The sequence below is a fragment of the Scatophagus argus genome, chromosome 5 (genome assembly GCF_020382885.2).
Source record: "Scatophagus argus isolate fScaArg1 chromosome 5, fScaArg1.pri, whole genome shotgun sequence".
Lineage (NCBI taxonomy): Eukaryota > Metazoa > Chordata > Actinopteri > Scatophagidae > Scatophagus > Scatophagus argus.
Window position 1 is genome coordinate 27,030,251 of NC_058497.1, and position 20,415 is coordinate 27,050,665.

Here is a 20,415-nt window from a genome sequence, read left to right on the forward strand (position 1 = left end):
GAGTCGTCTCCTGGCTTTGTTGACTCCACTCTAACCTCAGCCAACATGTCGCTCTCGCACTACGTCAACCGGTTTCTTCCTTTGCCCCCGTCGTTATCATTATGGCCACTAGAGGTCACTACTGAAGAGTAAACACAGTCGTACCAAGCTGCCTACTCAACAACAACAACAACAACAATACAGAAGTAATGCTAATGTTTACTGATGAAAAGCCAATGAGCATCAAATTAGATGAATATTAGACTAATATTAGATTGTAAAAGAAAAATAGCGAAAAAAATAGCATCTATTTTCTTAGTTTTTGCTCAGTTTCCTTTGTGATTATGTCATTTGATCCCATAGACAGTCAACAAGTGATCCAAGATAAGATAATATTACTGTCTGAAACAATGCACTACACCAAATACATCACGAAGAGCCGAAGGCATCAGTCTGTGACTCTGGCTCATCAGCTGCTGCCGGTGGAGCACATTTTGCAGCCATGATGTAAACAGAGCTGCTTGCTGTTGAAATGCTGCTGAAACAAAGCGATTCCGATCGAGTGTGTGACGCTCACATGAAGCTTCCATGTTCGTCAGAGCCTCAGTGCTTCGTATGACAAACGCATTCCAGTAGATCAACAGACAGAAAAATGGAAACTGAAGGCCAGTCAGATCCACTTAAACTCCACCCTGACAATGACAGATTGATGCTGCTGTTCCCATGGCGCCTGTCAGCGCAAACGCCTCATTACTATTCACTAATCTGCTGCGAGCAGGCAGAGCGGCGGCGCTTCTGCCAAACGGCAGCTTTATCTTTACAGAATAGATGAAGAAAGTCAACAAAGAACACCTCCGTGACAGAAGCTTTGTTGCATCCTGGTGTTTCTGACCTGTTTACACAGGAAGTTGGTGTTATTCTGTGTGATTACAGGCAAACATTCTGATGCTCTCTGGGCTCACGTGTGAAAGGTTTAACTAGTCTGACAGTTTTTGAAACCTTTCTGCTCAGCTGAGCCTACGTTTTGATGAAAACTGTAAAGTCGCAGCACGTACGGCTTTTTCATGATGATTTTTCAAAGTAAAGTGTGGACGGTTGCTGTAGCAACACCATCAGAGCTCTGAGGACTCAGAGCTCAGGGCTGAGGACTCAGGGCTCAGGGCTCAGGGCTCAGGGCTCAGGGCTCAGTGCTCAGGGCTCAGTGCTCAGGACTCAGGGCTGAGGACTGAGGGCTCAGGACTCAGTGCTCAGGACTCAGGGCTCAGGGCTCAGGACTCAGGGCTGAGGACTGAGGGCTCAGGACTCAGGGCTCAGGACTCAGGGCTCAGGGCTCAGGACTCAGTGCTCAGGGCTCAGTGCTCAGGACTCAGGGCTCAGGGCTCAGGGCTGAGGACTCAGGGCTCAGGGCTCAGGACTCAGGGCTCAGTGCTCAGGACTCAGGGCTCAGGGCTGAGGACTCAGGGCTCAGTGCTCAGGACTCAGGACTCAGGGCTCAGGGCTCAGGGCTCAGGGCTCAGGGCTGAGGACTCAGGGCTCAGGGCTGAGGACTCAGGACTCAGGGCTCAGGGCTCAGGACTCAGGGCTGAGGACTGAGGGCTCAGGGCTCAGTGCTCAGGACTCAGGGCTCAGGGCTCAGGACTCAGGGCTCAGGATGAGGTTTTACGGACAAACTGTTGTGTTATGGCCTCCTGGAATGTTTCTCTCAGTACAGATCCAGCAGAGCATTTTAAATGGAGAAACTGACAGCGTGGTTTCATTTCTGCTTGTTCTCCAGACTTTAGCGTCACGTTGCCTAAATGCTGTTTCACCAGGAAAAGGATTACAGATACACACCAAGCCAAAGTCCAGCAGAAGCCCTCACCTCTCTCTGAGAGCCGTGCCGTGTGACGGATGTTTCCAACAGAAAAGACGTGTGCTCCTTCCTGTGACCCAGGCTCGCTGGTTTAGTGGACCAGTTCTAAACACTGGTTTGTGGTTTACAGGACCCACAGATGGAGGAGGTAAACTGAGAGTGTGGCGTTAACTGAACACTTTCTTCTCATCCATCAGAGACACAGAAACAGATTTTCCAGTGGAGTGACTTGGAAAAGAAAGATTCAGGACTCCAAAGTCCCACAGAACAACAACATCGTCAGCATTCAGACAAGCTAAATTTCACATACTCTCATATTAATCAGAACAATAACACACTGATGATTTTCATTTGAGCTTTAGGCTGCTTTTGGATGGTGAATTTTTAATTTTTTAATGAACTCCACAAACTGAGGAACTGTTCTGAGAAACAACTGAGACAGGACTGGAGCTCTTGGCCCAGCGGAGCAGACGTTAAGCCAGCAACTCACTCAGTAAAACTGATCAGTCAATTCATCCAACCAATTATTCACGTGTCCATCCCTCCATCCATCCCTCCATCCACCCATTAACACGTCCATCCCGTTCATTAAATGCCATCCAGCTCCACTCATCCACGATATCTGTTCATCAGTCCATCAGAACATCTGTCCACCTGCTGCTGCTGAGGACATTTGTATGGGACAGACCACCAGCAACAGGCAGAAGTAAACGTAACGAAAGTGTAAAGAGGAGTGAGACAAAAGGAGTCTGACAGAAAGAAACGCAAGACACTCAGAGAATAAAAGGGTGGGAAAGGTGGAGGATGGTTGGATAATGGTCTCTGAGGGATTTAAGTGTTTGTGTTGACCACTCATCAGTATTCTCCACCTTCCTCCTCCTCCAGCTCCATCTGTCAACACAAAACATCCTTGTTTCTTCTTCTTCTTCGCTTGTATTTCCATCATGTCCACCCTTCCTAACCTTTCCTGAGCTGATGTTTCCAGGGGCATCGGTTCGCTCTGTCAGGACTTTAGTGGTCTTTACCTTTCAGCCGCCACATCGTGGAGGTTTTTGCAGAGGCGCCAACTGGTTTCCCCGGTTCACGTCAAACTGTTGAGCATTTTCACCAGATTGCCAGCACAAAGACGACAGCTCAAATGCCAACCAACACTTTAACCACAATTTTAAATGTGTGTGTATGGTACATTAACCTGTGAGGTCGCTGCAAACATCCGACACTTTAGTCCAGACTGAAACGTGGATCTCAAATCAAAGATCAAATCCTTTGACCGCCCGCTGACTTTTCCTCTAGTGCCACCATTAGACAGACACAAGCTGTCTTATTGACTGGATTATTGTAGTTTTGATGTTTGTGAACTTTGGTGACCTCAGGAACACTTTGATTTATTGATCTAATAGTTTGGATAACAGACTGTAAATAAACATGGAGGACATGAGAGCTCAGCAAAACATCCGCATCGTCGCCCCCTGGTGGCTGGCAGCGAAGGAGACATGTCGGCCATCTTTATAAACAGTCAGTTTGAGTGACAGAACGAGTCGTCTGTGTGTCCACGGTTTGACACGCAGCTCTCATGTTGTGAAGCACTGAGCCTGTGAGCTGGAGCGACGGTTAAAGAAAACTGAAGAAACTGTTCTGAATATTAAAGGCTAAGCAGAACGAGAAAGCGTGGTGAACTCCTGTGCGGGAACATGTAGCCCGTGACTCAAAGCGAGAATCAGGTCACGTTCAGGCTGCGGCATCAGCAGTGCGGAAGCTGCCTCACTTGTAGCCGATGACGACGTGAGCTGGAGGTCGGGAGCGTTTCGGGCGGTTTGAGGTGAGTCTCAGGGCTTGTGGCCGTCACACTGGACCGGATTACCGCAGCTCTCTTCACACTCGCGCTGCTGTCTTCTCGTTTGCAGTTTACAGAAGGAGTTTGACATGTACACACATGCTGCAGCGACGTGAACACGCGATGCAGGGAGCACACACACCAGCTCACACACAAACTGGGCGGCAGATGAAACGTGGCCACTGCAACATAAATACAACCGATCCATTCTGTTGTTGGATATTCATTCTTTCTGAAGTTTGATCACTCACACCTCCACTCAAACCCCCCGATGATCAATGATTTGCAATTAGGCTGCCGTTCAGACTCATCACTGGTGATAATTAGCCCTCATCACTGCATCTTGTAGTGAAAAGTTGGCATTTATCTCTCAGTGACTGATTAAAGGGATCAGCATTAATATTTATTCCTTTTCAAAGTGTTATTCCATTAATATGGGATCAGTATGGGATCATTAACATACAGACAGCTGGAACCAAAGCTGAATGATTTCATATTCATATTCATATTTAACCTGAAGTCATCCTGGACCCTCAGAGATTCTTTGTTTGCCAGTTTTCAGGTCCTTGATGTGATGAAGGGAATCATTAAGTCTGTTGTATTTTAAATTTAAAACATTTCATCTGAATCAGAGGAATGTGTCTGTTTCCTTGATATTTCTGATGCACTGGTGTCCGACCGACCGTGACGAGAGCTCGTACGTCACAGCTGACCACACGTAAAGCGAATCAGGCTGAGACTACAGCGAGGAAGCACATGGATCAGGCTGCACGCGCCGATCAAATAAAAAGTAGTTTGATTGGAATAAAGGGAATCATTTAATGTTCGCCGAAACGGGAGCTTATTCAGGTGAGTCTGGAGGAGTTTCAGAGGGAAGTGAGTCTGATTCAGAACCTGTTCAGAACTCCTGCTCCTCCTCCTCCTGCTCCTCCTCCTGCTTCTCCTGCTCCTCCTCCTCCTGCTCCTCCTCCTGCTTCTCCTGCTCCTCCTCCTCCTGCTCCTCCTCCTGCTTCTCCTGCTCCTCCTCCTCCTGCTCCTCCTCCTGCTTCTCCTGCTCCTCCTCCTCCTGCTCCTCCTCCTCCTTCTCCTGCTCCTCCCCCTCCTGATCCTCCTCCTGCATCTTTCTTTCTTAATTTCATTTTGCGTCTACTTTTTTTGTTTCTTCTACTTCAGCAACTCTTTGCTGTCCTCACCTTAACATCTTCAGTGAAGTAGGGAACCCTGTGTGTGTGTGTGTGTGTGTGTGTGTGTGTGTGTGTGTGCTTGTTTGCCTGCCCGGCTGTGTGTTTTTGGAGTGTGTGAATGTGCTCATGCATGCCTGTGTTTTTTTAGAGAGCCAGTCTGTTTTGCAAAAATGCCTGAGGGTGTGTGCCTGCCTGAACCACTGTTTGTTTGTTTGTTTGTTTGTTTGTGTGTGTGTGTGTGTGTGTGTGTGTATGTGTTCACTGTGTTTTGCCCAGTGGGTGAGTAGTGCCCAGTCTAGCACTAACCCTACAGGTAAACTAAAATACCTCGTGGACTGGACACTCACTCACACACACACACACACACACACACTCACACACAGATCACAGGATGTATGTGGGTGACAGAAGCACACTAACAGAGAGGTGCATCTCAGTGATAATCTGTGTGTGTGTGTGTGTGTGTGTGTGTGAGTGTATCCATGTGTTGATCAGCAGCATAAATATGACTGAGAAGGACAGCTGTGTTTGAACAGGCAAACTGAAGCTCAAACTCACACACACACACACACACACACACACACACACACACACACACACACACACACACACACACAGCATTCACTGCAGCTTTACTTGTGTATCTGTCGAGATTGAACCTGGCAGCGTGCAGGTGTGACAAGGTGAAACAGAGGACACACACACACAGCCCATCATTACCATCCCTTTTAAGAGCCCTTTTAACCCCAGGTCACCTCTTTTACTTCAAAACAAGCAATCAGTCAACTCATCAGCAGGTCGGTTCATTAAGACTCAAGCTCGTTAGCGTTAACGAGGCCTCTGGGACCTCACTGACCTATCAGAGTTAAGCTCAGTCTGGGAGGAGGTACAGGTTACTTTTCCCAAAGAGGCTGATCTTCAAGTAAAGCTGACGTCTGTCTTTGACGCCTACAGAGAAGTCAGAGGTCACACGCAAATCTCGACTCTGGGTCTCAGACGGGTCCGAAATCTGGGTTTCAGGTGGGTCCAGACTCTGGGTTTCAGGTGGGTCTGGACTCTGGGTCTCAGACGGGTCCAGACTCTGGGTTTCAGGCGGGTGCGGACTCTGGGTTTCAGGCGGGTCTGGACTCTGGGTCTCAGACGGGTCCGAAATCTGGGTTTCAGGTGGGTCCAGACTCTGGGTTTCAGGTGGGTCCAGACTCTGGGTTTCAGGTGGGTCTGGACTCTGGGTCTCAGACGGGTCCAGACTCTGGGTTTCAGGTGGGTCCGGACTCTGGGTTTCAGGTGGGTCTGGACTCTGGGTCTCAGACGGGTCCGGACTCCTGCCTTTGTTGTTACAATCTTTACAATCTTGTGGGATTTGTTCACAAACATGTGAAGGCTCTGCTCCTGCGCGACAGAAGGTTAATGTTGAACAGCAGGCAGCTGACAGTCACACTGAAGGTCAGAACTCGGTTTGGGTTCAAGCTAAAACTTCTGGTCTTGAACCCAGACATGTTCTGTTCACATCAGTGATGAATTTTATCTGACTGAGAGTTCAGTTATTTCACTGGTTCTGAATAACAATTAACTCCACTGGGCATCTTGACAATGAAGTTATTTTGCAACTGCATCAGAAGCAGAGATGTATTTAAATGGTAAATGTAAAAATAATTTCTGTTGCAGGGGAGCTGAGGTCCCGTGTGACCGTGCTGATTACAGCCTACTGAACAGACTCATTAAACCTGAGTGAGGCGCTGCTTCACATCGCGCGTGTGCTTTGTTAGGTGTGTTGTTAACCGCCATCATGAAGGTCTGATTGAGTTCTACAAAGACATGTAATCACATACCACAGGGGCTTGAATCAAAGCACACCTGGAACAAAAAGAGAGCCTCCACCCCCAGACACACATGCAGTCCTTACTTTGTGTTACTGTCCAATCACCATCGTCCTGGCCGTCGTGTTCGCTGCACACTCATAATTACTATGTGCAGCTTAATGACGAGTGCGTGAGTACACGTTCACCAAAACACTTAGTGGAAATGCTTTCTGCCCGCCTGTCTGTCTCTCTGCCTGCCTGCCTGCCTGCCTGTCTGCCCGCCTGCCTGTCTCTTTGCCTGCCTGCCTACCTGTCTGCCCGCCTGCCTGCCTGCCTACCTGTCTGCCCGCCTACCTGTCTGCCCGCTTGCCTGTCTGCCCGCCTGCCTGCCTGTCTGCCTGCCTACCTGTCTGTCAGCCTCCTGAAGCTCATTGTGTATCTGGTGTTTGTGTGATGCTGAAGTCGTCCTGTCATGAAGCCTTTCGTGCTCCACATGCAGCTCTTTGGTTTGGTGTCAGCACTGAAACCTTACGGTTTGGTCGAGGAAAAGGTCGGTCACCCACGCTCGGCTCGGACCTCCGCTGACGTTACGTCGATCGTGTGATTCTGATGCAGATGTGTTTCCAGAGGCGTCTCATCCAGAAGCTAAGATCCCTTCTGCACATGTATGGCTTCAGGAGGTCGCTTCTCTGGGAGGCCTTTAGGCCAGTTTATCCATAACTCATCTGTGATGACGTGCAGTAATGACGGGAAGGCGTTTCCTGCTCCTGTGCGGCCCACGCTGCATGGAGTCAATGAGAATCAGTGATTTATCTGCAGCACACAAGACAACATGTCCTGAAAGCTCTGAGTCCAAGTCCGCATGTCCACATCAGTCGGGTCACAGCAGTTAACGTCAGCTGAGCAGAGAACCACTGCACCGACCACGACACTGAGACATGAGGAAACGTTCTTTATCAGTTTTACAGACCTGAGCTTCAAATTATGCTTTGTTTTCTGGACTCAGAGGCCTCATTCTTCTCAATTTATACAAATAAACAAGCAGCACAGTTTACAGGAATGAGCTGAACGTCAGGCCTTTATACTCCCCTTCAGGAAATGGCATTAAAAAAAATCACATTTCCAATCTGATTCTTCTAAATACATGAATCTGAATATTTTCTTTTTTTATTCTAATTGTTCAGAGTGCTTGTCCCTGCTCAGGTACACACAACAGAACAATTCAGACTGCACAGAATCTGCTGAGGGAGAAAACAAACACAAGAACAGCAGTGAAGCGACAGCCAATGAAAAGGCAAGCTGCACAGCGAAAACAAGAAGAGGAAAACAATAAGCCCAATTTAATGGAAGTGTGTGTAGTCTGAAGGCCCTGCGGTGATCACCCACAGCTCTGACAGCACACACACTCATGCTGTTGTTAGCTCTGTTTAAGGCTATTGTGCCTCTGCTAGTCTAATTAGACTGCAGGCTTTGGAAAGGCGAAGTGGGCCGCTGAGGAGAACCGGCTGGCCAGCGAGCAGGGTGAACCAGAGGCCAGCACAGGGCGTCCCAGCAGAAAGTTTCTGCGTGGGTAAACACAGCAACAGCAGCAGGAGTCGCCATAAAACACCACGTATCAATACACACGAGAGGACAGCCAGACCGACTTCCTGCACATTGACCAACACTGCAGAGCCAGGACAGTCGATCAACAGCCAAGCAGCATGCCGACGCTGGACAACTTATTAAAGGTATGGACACACTGGGCCCTTTAAAACAACAGCAACATACAGATATGAGGCTGTTAATCAAAGACAGGCTCGCACCGGGCCTTTTAATAAGGCTGTGGAGGAGGCCATTCATCACTGCCTTTATGAACACTGCTGCTGATGCCTACAGGCTGCTGCAGTACCAACACACACACGTTACGGACTCTTTGTCAAAGGTGTGGACACGCAGAGGAGGACAGCAAAGGTGTGGACACGCAGAGGAGGACAGCAAAGGTGTGGACACGCAGAGGAGGACAGCAAAGGTACAGACACATGCCGAGGAGGACGTTCGGAAGGTGTCCGGTTGGAGGTTTCTGTTTTCGGGGGTCTGAAATTACAGGGGCCTCTACAGGTACAAAGTGGTACTACAGACGGGCCGCGGCTGGCTGGTTAGCTAACTTCAGTCTGTGCTGCACAACACTGTGACGTCACAGTCTGTTGATGTTGGTTCACATTTTTTTTAATGCTTTCAACTTAACTTTGTGAGCTTCTCCTGGTTCACCTGATGCAGGTAAGCATGCAGAACAGGTGACTGGAGCTGGACGATCAGTTACAGCCACTCCAAGTTCTGTGCTGCTGTGTGAGCTCATTCTTTCAGTGTGTGGGTGTTTTTCTGTGAGGCTTCAGGAGTTGTTTATCCTGATTTCATATTTAAATATACAATAAAGGCTTTTATGGTTTTAAGTGACCCACCTTAATGATTTATGACTCCTTAATCAAACCCAAATCAAATCTATTCAGTCATGGAGGTGAGAAATAAGTGAAGTGATGGAGGGAGGAAAAACAGGTTTTATCAAAGCGTTAACACAGAATTTTAATCTCATTCAAACTAACTGCAGGGATGTGTGTGTGTGTGTGTGTTTGCATAAACAGATATGAACGTGTGTGTGCACGCACGCCTGTGGAGGCTTCAAATGAAAATATTAAAAAACTGGAAGATGGTGAGAAAGTAACCTGCAAATAAAATGATTGTTTAATTAATCAACCAATGTGCAAAGACAAACTACACTATATAGACAAAATTATCCAGACAGCCCTCTCTGTGGGGCTGCTCCTCAGGGTTTGGGCTCGGCCCCTGACTTCCAGTGAAGGGAAACCTTAATGCTTCAGCACACCAAGACATTTTGTGTGTCTGTGTGAGTGTGTGTGTGAGAGGTGTATTTGCAAAGACCACACTGTTAAAAATATCATGTGCAGATATTTTCAGTCGGACGCTGATGGAGCAGGCGGAGATCGTTAAATTGAGGTCAATGTTCACGGGAGGAAAACCTTCTGGCATTTTGGATTTCGGACCTTTTAAAGCCCCTTAAAGATTTTCTTTGTCGTAATAAAATGCCTTAAATAAACAGGAAACACAAAGAGTGTCAGCACTGCGTCCCAACCCTGGAAATATCCCTCAGCTCAGACGGCTCCTTCAGCCGTGCAGGTTCATCCTGATGTTAATGCAGTCTGCTCTGAAGCGTCCAAACGGCTCCAGTCAGAACGCTGCCGTCGACTGACCATCAGAGCACCCAGCCCGTCTCACTTCCTGTCAAGTGGAGTGCTGTCACGTCACAATAAGAGCACGACTCCACTCTGACGCTTGTTGTGTGAACAGTTTCTATAACACATTCTGACTCGCTTCACTCTCAGAGGTTTGGCTTCCATCTGATACACAAACTGAGGCATTTTAAATGTTCGCATCTCTGACAAAAACTACAGAAATGAAGAATTCCAGCTCAGTGGCTCGAACTAATTACGATCGATTTCCAAATGCTTGTGCACAGAAACGAGAGCATCGCTCTGACGTGGAGGTCAGAATGTGAGGAAGCCATTCAGTCAGGAAGTGAAGAAGGAAAAAGGAAAAGAGAAGACAGCAAAAAGGAGTCAGACGAGCAGAAAGAAGACGAGAAAGAACAGAAGAAGAGAAGAAGCTGAACAGATAAAAATAGAGTATGTGCAGTGAGCTGAAGTGTAGTGAATTCAGCTGGACACATCAGTCCAGGTGTTGTTACTGACCTGGAGCAACCAGCATACACTGCCTGTCTGTCTGCCTGCCTGTCTGCCTGCCTCTCTGCCTGTCTGTCTACCTGTCTGCCTGCCTGATGAAGAGGAAAATTCAAACAGCACTGAGGAAGTCCAGAGGGTTTGAGCTTAACGGACAACAGTCATACATGTAAACATGCACATACACATCGAGGTTACATAACAAACACACACACACACACACACACACACACACCTCCTCCTGTGACAGTGTGTGAGACGGAGGATATTAGAGACAGAAAGACGAGTGAAGTCACCTCCTCACGTCAGGGCTGCTGCAGCTACAGACTGAAGTCACACAGTTACACAGTTTCATATTTGTACAGTGTATTTGTATACTGTGTATAGTGTGAGCAGCTGCAGCTCTTACTGCATTGCATTGAAATACCACGTGTGCACGCTGACATCTTTGTTAAGTTCAAAAATCCACTCAGAAAAAAGCGCATGTTTTACTTTAGAATTAATTTGCAGCGTTGGATGCAACACCTGAGCCAGGACGAGCAGCAGGAGGCTGTTTAACTCTTAACAAGCCCTGAGCCTTCCTTTCTTCTCTGCCTGAGCTGTGAGCTGCCACTTCCTGCTGCCAAAAGGAAGTGAGCGTCTGTCAGCCAGCACAGACTCGTTAAAGGCAGAGCTGTCCATTCATGAAAGGTGCAGTGTGTAACTGAGACGCTTCTCTCTGGAGAGACACCTGATTCTGTCACCGCTGTCTCATGCAACAAGGTACTCCAGAAATGAATCAGCAGAAAGCAAGACAAACACGAAACTAATGAGTCTACATGAAGAGACAGCAGACTCTGAGGGAACCGCGTTCAGGCTGTGGTTCTGTTGTGATGTTTTAGACAGCAGGGACGTCACTCAGCTGGAACTGAAATCTCAATAAAGTACAACAGCTGCTCTGCCAAAGTACCCCTACGCAAGAGACTGAGGACAAGTGAGGCGGCAGTATGACAAGCGTTTTTCTACTTCATTTGCTGAAGGTGCAGTATCGTTTTATTCACAATGCAACGTTTAAACAGCTGCAGAGCAAAGACTTCATTAGACGGCCCGGCAAATATTAACCGTCTCTTCAAGATGTAATTCTGTTCCTGAGCCTATCCTGATGTGTAAACCAAACTAAACTGTGACTGTTTGTGTCAGTATGATGACAAAGGTCACATGACAAAAGTCACCCAACGTTGTCCTTTCCTCCATGTCTAAAACTCATGAAATGCAGATGATGTTGAACCCTGCAAAAAGTGTAAATAACATAACAAGCAAAGTGCTGAGAAGCTGCTGCAGAGATCACGCTGAATACACACACAAGTTGTGCAGCTAATAATGCTAGCATTTTCTTCTAAAGCAAATTTAAATGTGACTCAAGTATTTTTTTTCCTCAAGAATAAGAATTATTTATCAAAACTATTATTGAAAACAAGCTGCCATGTTTGCGATGTTGTTTCACAAGAAAGTGTTTTCTGCTTTAGTCAGTTAGGGAAATATTTCCTGAAGTACAGAATAAACACACGATGAGGCTTCAGGCACAAGCACACTTTACATAATTCTAATACTTCTGGAAATCTATCGTGACATATGGTGGATCTGTGACTTCTGGATTTGCTGGAGGTCTGCTGATGATGATACACTCATCCTTACTGAGCCAACAGACTCCTAACGTCACCCTTCAAAGCTGCCATCTGCACTGTGGTTCCATCTCCAACAGAGTCTGGCTCAAAGAGGCTGAACTGATTCACTCAGCTCATGTGGTACAGGATTTGTGTTAAACGTGACAGCTGGATTGGACAATAATTAGTCTCTTTTCAGAGTCAGCTGATCACCTTTAGTCAGCATGAGATCTTATGCCATGAGGTTTTAACAAAGGTAACACACTTTCTCATAACCTCATCCACTGATGAGCCCAGATTGCGTCTTCGCTCACTGCTCACCGTTTGACCGGTTCACTCTGAGGACACAGTGAGCTCACTTCCATCTGCAAACCTTTACTGAATCTGGGCCTGAAGCCCTGCAAGCCGCAGCCCTGAACGCTCACCCAGCCGTGGAGGGATGAAACACGGTGAAGCTCAGGATCAGAGAGAAGGAGACAAGTACGTCTCACAACAAATGTCAGGAAATAATTCCTAAATGTTTCCAAAGGCTTTGACAAATGACACATTTACCTCATAAAATCTACCAGGAAATATAAGTCTATTAATGACATGTTTTTGGGGATCGGCATCGAAAAACTCGACCGAATTTAACATGGGAGTGAATGAGAGGAGGGAGGTGTGCTTCCTGTGCTTGAGGAGCTCCTGACAAAATACCGTTAGTGACGGGGCCTCACCCTGGAGCCAGGCCTGGGGTTGGGGCAGGTCTCAATTTACCAGTCAATCCTACCCTCACCTATGGTCATGAACTTTGGGTCATGACCAACAGAACAAGATCTCGGATACAAGCGGCTGAAATTATCCCTTAGGGATAGGGTGAGGAGCTCTGTCACCTGGAGCTCAGAGACCAGGAGCTTGGAGTAGAGCCGCAGAGCACAGGACGCTCTCCACCACACATCTATAGAATGATGTCAGGACTGAGCTCCCCAGTCCGGCAGGTCTCAGCCTCCTGAGGAAGAAGAGGCATTGGTGTGCCTTCCTGATGAGGCAGGAAGTGTTGTTGCTCCAGGTGAGGTCGTCCGTCATGTGGACACCCAGGTACCTGAAGCTGGAGACCACTTCCACTGCTGTCCCTCCGATGTACAGGGGAGAAGGGGGGAGATGTCTGACCCTTCTGAAGTCCACAATCATCTCCTTGGTCTTTTTCACGTTGATGCAGAGGTTGTTCTCTCTGCACCAACCCTCCAGGCGTTCCACCTCCTGCCTGTCGAACTTGTCGCTGTTGGCAATGTCAAAGAATTAACAGTACTATGTATTAAGCTGAACCGAATAAATACAATTCATGTCTGCCTGACAGCATTTATCAGTCTGTATTATGCATTCAGAGATATTACATTCCTGGAAATTTGGCTTTTGTGACTATGTTTCCTCTCAGTAGAGCTGTCAACACATCAGGCTCCAGCTGACTCCAGTCACCAGACCCAAAGACTGCTGCAGGACCAACAAGCTTTGGGCCTTCAAATTACACCCCAAAGCCTGCCCATCAGCAATATTGTTATTTACAGGGCAATTACAAGTTACAAACAGATCGAATTCAAGCACAGTGTATATGCAAAACACATGTGAACACTAGAGGACTCCAGAGGGGAGCAGGTAGCTAACAGTTAGCTAAAGGTAATTGATAAGTTATGGCTAAAATTATTAGCCTAAAGCAATGAATAAACAGTTGAAAATGACAAATTATGACTAAAATTGGTATCTTAAAGTAAAGGATACACAGTTGAAATAGCTAAAAGTAAGTGATTTAAATAAAAAGCAACAGACTAACCGGTTAAAGAGCTGGCTAAAAGTAATAGCTAAATTGTGGTTAAAATTGTTAGCCTCAAGTAGCGGATAAACATTTGAAACAATTTGCTGTAAGTAGTTGATAAATTAAAGCTAAATTTGTTTGCTTCAAGTAACAGACAAACCGGATAATTAATTAGCTGAAAGTTATCGCTAAATTATGTCTAAAATTGTTAGCTTAAAGTAAAGAAATGAGCTATAAAAGAGATAAAGTGATAAATTGTTGAAATACATCGCTAAAATGTATTGATAATGTATTGATAAATCACTTTAAGTGATAAATAAACAGTTAGTGTATATGGTGAAAGAAATACGCTTCCTGGAGAAAGAGGCGCAGTGTTTGGATTAAGACCACCTTTTCTGGACCTTTCCAGCGGTCAAACACACCAGCCGGAGGGGAGAGGCTTTGCATTAAGCCCCATTCTAGTGCATTGGCCCACTAATAATAATAAGAAGAAGTAAAGAAATGGAATAGCAATAGTGGCACTAGAATGGGGCTTAAAGCAAAGCTGAAGGCTTAAGCCCCATAGGATGGGACTATGGGACTAATTAGCTAACAGCAGATTTTGGTAACAAGTCCTCAGACCTGAACAACGAATTAATTCGTTTAGCTCTGCTTCATTTTTGTCTGTGTTTACAAAATCTCACGTTTTCCGATGAGTCCAGTTACGTTTAGGCAACTAAAACTATTTGTTTCAGTTTAGCAAACAATCATCATTAGCTCAGTAATGAACTGCCGTCTCTTGAGTCAACGACACCCGATTTGTTAAAGTAACACGAAGGCTTGTGTTTTTGTGTCCCTGAAACAGAAACTGTTTGTTACCGGTCTAATTCACCTCATCCTCATGCTTCTTCTTCAGATGCAGTGGAGATGCAAATGTGACTGGGGAAAAGGTAGGTTTTGTTTTTGATGATTTTCTTTCTGTGTTTTCTTCCTGGGACTTTAATCTGGTGGCTAATCACTCTACATCTGTCTTTGTTCTAAACATTCATCTCTCCACCGTCTGCACGGAAGCAGTGAAAATAATCACTGCTGCTTCATATCTACATCTCTGCACACGATTGTCTCTTAACAGATGAATGTGCTGCGGAGATCTGGAGAGAAGAGAGCACTTTGAGCGAAACACATCTCGATAATAAATAGTCTTGCTGCTCTATTGTTCTTCCAAGAGCCGTGAAATCAAAACCCCGAGAATACAATACCTGCACTAATAACAGACTTCACAAATTTATTGTCTCGTTTATTAAATCCTCCTTCATTTTTCTACTGCTTCTCTCCCTCTCTCCTCTATTCATTCATTTATTCATCCCCTGTGGTTTTTGTTCTTAGCGAGCAAAGATGATCGTTTTCTATGCGCTTCAGGTCTCCGAGCGTTGGTTCCCATTAGCAGTGAGCTAAAATCTGTCACAGACTGAGGTGCTTTTGTTCAGTACGGCTGCTCGTCGCTATTGTTCAACACGGGACTCCTATCAGCACCCGAAACCTCCTTCAGCTCTGTGGCAAAGAGCCTCCTCTACACGATGTTGTAGAATACGTCTGAGATCATATCGAAAAGAACATGAAACAGATGTATCACACACAGAGATATGAAACAATAGCAATCGAGACAAGAGTTATTCTTGGAGCAGCCAGTGCTCTTCTCATCCTCTGTAGATGGAAACATGTTCAAATCATTACTAATAAACATGCTTTAAAGAAAAAGCTTCTTTTGAGGACATATTGAAACTTTTCCAAGTTGCATATGAGTGCAGAAAATTTTTAAAAATGTGTTTCCATCCTTCGTTATGGATCTTGTGATGCCTACAACAGGACCAGAGATGGATGCGGATACATAAAATGACCATATATTAATTTAAATTATATCTAAAGTAAAATATAATTATTGTCTTTTAAATATCTACAGTGACTCGTCACACATCCTCAGCCAGTGGTGTCCCACAGGGCTGCGTACTGGGTCCTCTCCTGTACTTGTAACCCATAAAGAATGTCCCTAAACCCCAGGTGTGTTTTGGGTTTACCTTACAGTGATGTTAAATGTTGGCTGCTTTCACAACATAGGAGACTTTTCTTGGTCTTCAGAAGCTGCAGTGTTTACATCCACCTGTAGGCTACAGGTATTCCTGCTCACTGTTTATTTTTCTCCTCAGTATGTTTGTTTATGTCAACAAGGAAGTTTAATTTGGCAAAGACTGAAGAGTGCTCAAACAGGAAATGTGGGAAGTCAACATCAGATTGACCAATCAGTAGTCTGCTGTGTTGTAACTCCACCTTTCAGCATCAGATCAACGCTCTGTAGATGCTTCGGTAGAGGTGCAGCAAATGAAACAAGAGAGAAATATAAAAGACCCGTTCTGGTGGTTAGACTGTACAATGACAGTCAGGTTGAATCTGGTCTAAAACCTGTAGTCAAACTCATGTGTCTTTCCAAGGCTCTTTGCTTTATGTGATATCGGTAAAACAGTAAATGATGTGTGAATCTCAAAGTTTCTAAAAGTTATCATGATTTTATGTCCTTTTAAAGAATAGTGATACGCCAGCAACAAATGAGGCACGAAGTCTTTACACTCCCAACCCTGTTCACAGCCGACAGCCCATAAATGCTATTAGAGTCTGATGGAACCTCCCGCACACTATCAGAAGCTGTCCGCCGTTGGCTTTCATTGCCTATAAAGCACAGTTACTGCGGAGCTGATGTCCGGCTCTGCCTTCCAGCTGCACAAACGTCCTTCACAGGCTTGTCTTTTGACACCGATGTGTCCTCACTCACCAGGAGGCTGACACGTACCAACACACACATAACGGACAGAAACACACACGAGGCCGACGTGTTGTGCTTCATCCACGTCCTGGGATTTCCAGTTTCACCACTCAGATTCCACTGTGTGTCTCCTTCAGCAGTCATTAACACGTGTGCACGTATTCCTTTGGTTTCTGTTGGCTCCCTCACTGTTTATAAAGCATGTGTTTCCCTGCTCAGATTGATTGAGCTGAGACCCATCAGTGCACGAGAAAACAGCTCCAGTCCTGTTATTCAGTGTTTCCATGGCAATGAGTCCAGAGTCTCAGTTCACATTCTGACCTTGTCAGCTTCACTGTAGCCTGACCACATGAACACAACTGACAGCAGATCCTGCCTTAACATGATCACACGGTCCTGAAGAATCATCAAGATTGGGGTGAAAAGCACCACTGAATCGTATTACTTACATTTAAAAACTTATACTTTTAGCAATACTTGATTGATGAAAAAATAACTTACATTTGACTATTTGACAGATTTGTTGAAAACCTTTTACTACCTAAGAGAACAACATCACTGCCAGGAGACACTGACAGAATACACAAGAAGGTGTGACAGGCATGTTAATCATCTGTGTCAGCCAGCAGCTGCCTGTGATAGGCTGGTGTGTGTGTGTGTGTGTGTGTGTGTGTGTGTGTGCATTTGTACATCAGACAGAAGGAAAACCTGTAGATTCAAAGTTTACCCCTAAAGAATGTGTTCAAAAGAAAGAGACGCACGTGTGCGTGTGCGTGCGTGTGCGTGTGCGTGCGTGTGTGTGTGTGTGTGTGTTGGCCTTGCTAAAGATTCATTTCTAACTCTGGCAGATTCAATATTTATCAAATAGAGACGCAGGTGTTTGACTGCTGGATCTGAAATTACCACTGTGAGATGAAAGAGACAGAGAGAGAGAGAGAGACAGACAGACAGACAGACAGACAGACAGACAGACAGACAGTCTGCCCATATCCAGTCCATTAGCAGCTAACAGCTGAGTCAACAGAGACAGTCCTGTTTGTGTCCACGTTGTCCATCACTTCCATCAGACCCGTCTGTTCAGACTCACTGTTACACTAAATCAGGTTCAGGTTCAGTGAAATCAAGATGGTTTATCCACATGTTCCGGACCCTGAGTGGAAGACAAGAGCAGGAACCCGAGAGGAGTCTTACCTGATTCAGAGGGCTTCAGTTTTTCCTTATCAAACGGAGTCTGTCAGGACCGAGTCCAGCTGGGATCTGATGAGTGGATGGGATCTGCAGCAGCCTGAAAAAGAAGAGGGACTGTTTAAAAAAGTCAAACACTGATACCTTTCAGGTTCCTGTAAAATGTCAGAATATTCACTCTGTCCACTTTGGCACAGAGCATCCAGTGCAGCCTATCAATTAATTTATACTGTATATTATTATAAATACTGATGCACTTTGTTTATATTCACAAATAAAAATGTAATTGGAGCTTTCATGTCATCATCAGTGTTGGCTGCATGAAACCAACTGCTTAAGGTTTAGTTTGAAGGCTTTTTGTAAAACCTGTACAACTTCAGCGCAGTATGGATTATACTTTACACAATGTTTCACACGGCGATGAGTCGTACACCAGGCGGGTTAGCGACTCGTCTTTGAATTGCAAAGAGCAGACACATATTGAATGTGACTGTATTAGAGACACTGACTGAGATCAGGTCTGATCCACTTCACTGAGTCCTGCTGTCTGACATCTGAATCAGGCCTCATCTCTCGTCTTCAGCTCTCTGTGTGAACAAAAAGCCCCTCCCCTCGGCTCTCCTCCACATGCTGCTCACTGATATCGATGATGGCACACATCGAGGGTGTAGAAGCTTCAGTTTTAAATGAGCCCGTCTGAGTGTCGGCTTCAGAGGAAGCACTTTGCGCTGCACAGGCCGTGTCTGCTTAATGAGACTGCGGTTCAGAGGCGGGCGGTTCGGCCTTGTGGGAGGGAAGCCGCTGCTGCTGCTGCTGCTGCTGCTGCTGCTGCTGCTGCTGCTGCTCTGGTCTTATTAAGATGAGAGGAGAGATTAGTGGACAGAAGAGAGTCGGTCTGCTGCTTTGTTGACAGTCCAAGCCTCCCGTGCCTGCAGTCTGCTGACATTGTGTTTCACCGGGCTGCAGACGAGGTTTGTGCAGCTGGAGGACTCGTTACAGTCTTCAGGGCCATACTCGCTTCCAGAACATGACGACATGAGGAGCAAATGGAATATCAGGCAGTGGGATTTGATAGGAGGGCGGAAGGGGAGGGTCTTCAAAAGTCAGAAAGTGGCAGCTTCTCAGGATCTCGAATCAAATGGTCCACGTTCCCTGAACAGTCACAACCAGCCAAATTGTCCATGATTTTAGAAAATAGCAAAACAACCTTTCAAACCATTTGCTTGTTACAAATGTGGTAGCTAATCTCTTGCCATGCTAGGCTGCTCTGAGATCAGTCTGTTGGTTGGTAGTCCCCTTTGGTGAGGCCTAAAATAGGCCTGTTTCAACAAATATCACAATGATTAGTATGAAATCTGGTGCATTCACTTGTGTTCCCCACAGGCTGAATTCTGCCCACTTCTCTGTTTTGCGATTGTTGTCATGTGAGCTTCCTGCAATCATGACTTTGCTGTTGTCATGTTCAGCTTCGCCAGCCGTGGCTGCGAGGTGCAAGACCTGACAGAGGCCTTAAAACTAACCCAAAGCCTGCAGTCTGCCTCTCTTCTCCTGCTATTTTTTTCATTTGTCTTAACAATTTTTTGTGTTTCTAATCCTGAAGATGGGAACACTGGAGCAGAAAATGACTGTACAGCTTGTCAGAGATGCTCTGGGGTCATTCCTCGAGGTGTCCCTGTAGTGCAGTATGAAGAGGGAGGAACATCCATGCTGGAAGGTGTTAGGGTGGTTTCAAATTTGAAAATAAGGGACGTTATCTGGATTCCTGTCCCAAGATGTTCCACCACCCCAAAACTGTTCCCAAAGCCCTTACACTGAGAAAAGGGGACACAAAAGTAAGGATAACCTGTTTGTACCATTGACTGTAAATAAAGATGGAGAAGACGGAGCTTCCCAAAAGTGAAGGCCAAACAGGTCTGTTTTTCTGGCCTTTATGGCACTAGTGGCCCAGGAAACTCACAGAATTGAATAACAATAAGTCATAACAAGTTATGCATCATGATGCTCTGGACTTCTGCTGGAGAAAACCTCTTCTTTTTTTCTGAATCTTGGATCTGTAATATTCTCTGCTCTCTGGGTTGGATCACCCTCACTTCACATTCAGACAAGAAGGTTTGTCTTGAGGTCAAAATCGTCCTCTGCTCGCCGACACGTTACATCCAAGGAGACGAAGAAGAGAGTAGAGACGCAGGAAATTGTTTGCTGCAGCAGGATAAACAAACAGTGGTGAGACTGACAAATATCTCAAAGTTATGAATAAAACACGAAGACGTCTGTCACCTGTCAAACACAGGATGGAAAGGAGGCAGGTGTGACAGGTGAAGGAGCAGAAAGAAGTGAAGGCAGCTCATGGAAGACGAGAGGAGAAAAGTCCAGTCTTATACTCAGGCCAAACATTTCCTGTGTGTCTGACTCCTGACTAACTCTGTTTACCTGCGCCTCAGGTTCATTAACCTCCTGTGATCCCTGTCTGCCTGCCTCATCCAGCACCTCACCGGTCTGCCTCATAGTCTGCCTCCAAGTCCGCCTTCCAGCTCTCTCTGAGTCCTGCCATAAAGTCTCCCTCTGCCATCCAAACATCATCACCTGCACTGAACTGCTGCCAGTCGTTTGCTGCTGCATCCC

The 20,415-nt window shown here is 46.1% G+C and overlaps 1 protein-coding gene across 4 annotated transcripts in view; it reads right to left on the reverse strand.

Moving 5' to 3' along the window:
- The window catches only part of si:cabz01090165.1 (uncharacterized protein LOC100333421 homolog), a 207,200-nt gene that overhangs the window by 51,968 nt on the left and 134,817 nt on the right, over positions 1 to 20,415 (reverse strand). For all 4 annotated transcript variants that reach the window (XR_006843437.1, XR_006843436.1, XR_006843438.1 and 1 more), the window contains one exon: positions 17,800 to 17,893. The gene's annotated coding sequence lies outside the window, so the exon portion shown is untranslated. The remainder of the gene's footprint in view (positions 1 to 17,799; positions 17,894 to 20,415) is intronic.